Source organism: Plectropomus leopardus, chromosome 7, assembly GCF_026936395.1.
Source record: "Plectropomus leopardus strain MGB_pleo_1.0 chromosome 7, ASM2693639v1, whole genome shotgun sequence".
NCBI lineage: Eukaryota > Metazoa > Chordata > Actinopteri > Perciformes > Serranidae > Plectropomus > Plectropomus leopardus.
Window position 1 is genome coordinate 759,323 of NC_142182.1, and position 3,178 is coordinate 762,500.

The 3,178-nt window shown below is 31.5% G+C and overlaps 1 protein-coding gene across 1 annotated transcript in view; it reads left to right on the plus strand.

Annotated features, from left to right (window-relative positions):
- Positions 1–2,236: 2,236 nt before the first annotated feature.
- The window catches only part of phf21ab (PHD finger protein 21Ab), a 29,444-nt gene continuing 28,502 nt past the window's right edge, over positions 2,237–3,178 (plus strand). The window contains 2 exon segments of the mRNA XM_088079543.1: positions 2,237–2,264; positions 2,977–3,016. The gene's annotated coding sequence lies outside the window, so the exon portion shown is untranslated.

Sequence of the window (3,178 nt, forward strand, 5' to 3'; positions counted from 1 at the left end):
TGTTTATTGTTACTCTATAGGGTACTTAGATACGATTTTGTGGTACTTGTATACAACTTAAGCATTTCCATTTTAATACTACTTTCTACTAAGAAATCTAATGAATTTAAGTTTTCTCAGTCAGAAAGTACTTTTACTTAAATCCTGTACTCACTGTCCTTTTGAAGTACTTATGCATAACGTTATTGTGGAGTATTTCCATTTTATGCTACTTCATACTTTTACTCTACTATGTTTAATAGGAAATACTCTCTTTCTCTTAGTTGTAAAGTAGTTTTAGGCAAGTTCTGTTCTGAAGTATCACTTTGAGGTACCGGTACTTCACTATTTAACCATTTTGTACTGCTTCATACTTGTATTTCATCAAACCTCAGGGAACATGTTGTACTTTTTACTTCATGTTCATTGTCACTTTTCAGCAGTGCTGGAATGTACATGTACTCTGTGGGATACATATGTGTGATTTTGGGTATTTGTACATAACTTGAGTACTGCTGTTTGATCCAGAGTTCTATTGGTACCTCTACTTAATTTAAAAGGAAAGTACTTACCTGCTTGAGTTCCATTTTGAGGTACTTGTACATAGCATGAGTATATCTTTTTTAGTACTACTGTCTATACTAACATATACACCCTTCTTCATTTAGAAGTAAGTACTTTCTTTTTCTTAGTCAGAAAGTACTTTTGCACAAGTCCTTCGCTGAAGTTTTACTTTGAGGTACCTGTACTTTATTATTTCTGCTGCTTCATACTTCTACTCCACCAAACCTCAGTCATCAGCGAGGCCTACTTTTGTTAATTTTGTCACTTTCAGCAGTGCAGGAAAGTATATTTACTCTGTAGGACACTAAAGTATCATTTTGAGGTACTTGTACATGACTTAAGTATTTCTATTTGATCCAGTTTTCTCTTCAGACCTTTACTGAATTTAATTGGAGAATACTTTTTCTTCTCATTGTTAGAAAGTACTTTTACCCAAACCATGTACCTAAGTATCTTTTTAGGTACTTGAGTATTTACATCTTCTTCTTTCTAATGATACACTTTACTGCATTTCACAGTGTAATATATTTTTTACTTCACTACCTTTATTTACATTTGTTTAATTACTGTGTAGTTACTGCTCAGATCAAAGTTTTGCTTTCATCCTGGAGGCTACTCAAATTGAAGTACTTGTACACAACTTTTCTCGGAAAATGCTTTTTTTCCTCACCATTAAGTACTTTTACACAAGTTCTGTATTGAAGTTTTCTTTTGAGGTACTTGCACTTGAGTATTTCCATTTTCTGCTGCTTTATACTTCTACTTTACTACTTCTCAGTAAAAGTTTTATTCTACAATTTTATTGTTACTTTTCAGGAGTATTGGTATGTAACTCAGTAAACTCTACTCAAGTACATTTTTAGGTACTTGAACTGCATTTCAGAGTTTATGCTTCATCATACTTCTACTGCGCTACTTTTCAGGAAAATGTGCTTTTTAATTATAACTTTAGTTACTCTGCAGAACAAAATCTCCTCTAATGAATGATGTGTTGTTATAGATTAAAGTACCCGGCAGTATGTAAAGTTACTAAAATGAGCTCAACACCTAAAAAATATATATTTCTAAAGTGGTCCTCGATGGACAGAGTTACTGTCTCTGTCTAACTTTACAAACCAATACATGGAAGTTTTAAAAAAGTAGAGCAATGATTATATCAGTGTTTCTTATTGTATTATATCAAAATAAACCACTCCCAAACCCCCAAAAACAAACTATAAAAAGAGACAGAGGAATATTACATAATTAGTATGCATTAGTATCAATTTTAGGTACTTTTAGAGTATTTTCTCTTTTCATCCTTAATACTTATAAACTGCTCCTCAAACTTATGACATTTAATATCTTTTTTTTTTTTTAGATTTTTTATTCTTTTATATCTTGTTATTCACCGCCCATCTTTTGATTGTCTGATCTGGTCTTTTTTTAAATTTTGTGCTGCATTTTTTTATGGCGAACGCTTTCAGCTGCACCCCTTGTATGAAAAGTGCTCTATAAATAAAATTACTACTACTACTACTACTACTACTACTACTACTACTACTACTAATAATAATAATAATAATAATAATAATGATGATGATGATGATGATGATGATGATGATGATGATGATGATGATAATAATAATAATAATAATGAATAATTACTATCATTATTGAAGTTGTTTCCAACCTTCTTTTTTTTCTCCAGAAGCTCCTCAAATACAAGTCCCATGTTTTTGGTAATACTTGTGTACTTTTACTTCTTTCTACTTTTACTTGTTGAGACTTAAACTACATGAAGCTGATAATAATTGACCACTTTCACTGCTTATTAAGTACTTTCACTTTTGATACTGAAGTTGATAATTCTTGTGTGCTTTTACTCTTTGTACTATGTGTTATGCTGTAAAAAGTTGAAAACTAAATACGATTAAAAAGGTAAAAGTCCCGCTATAGTAAGCAGAGAGTAGAATTGAATGTAAATTAGGGCTGAAAGAAGGAATTATTTGTTTTTATTTATTAATTTTTAATTATGATGGTATCATAACAGAATTAACGTGATGAGTTTGAGGTTCAGTTTATTTATCTATTAAAAATAGAAAATAACAGTCTCCACATAGAAATCAACCAACACTGGTTTAAAAACAAACAAACAAACAAACAAACAAACAAACAGAAAATAAAGATCCATAACAAAACCAAAAAAAAACATAAAAGTGAGTAGAAAACTTGTACTTTAGTCTGTGTGGAAACTTACTTCTGTTTGAGGAGAAAATGTCTATTTTAGTTTCTGGGTGATTATAAACTTCATTCCAAGAAAACTTGAGTTAAATATTTGACGCTGAGTGTTATTGATGTTTAGTTCAGAGTCGGACTCAGTGTGAAAAGTTTGTTTTTCAATCAAAGTGTCAGGCCGAGTTTGTAACCAGGTGTGTTTGCTGTGTTTCACAGGGCAGCACAGAGGGGTGGAGTCCAGTCCCACAGCCAGGTGGTGAGTCATGTCTCATCATTTTTTTATTTATTGCCACAGAAGATTAAATAAAAGCAGATAGATAATAACAAACATGACAAGAGAAGTGAAGAAATGTGAAGGTGCTCATAGTAAAACTAATTTCCAGCCTGGTTAGTTTAATAAAACAGTGATGCTCAGTCT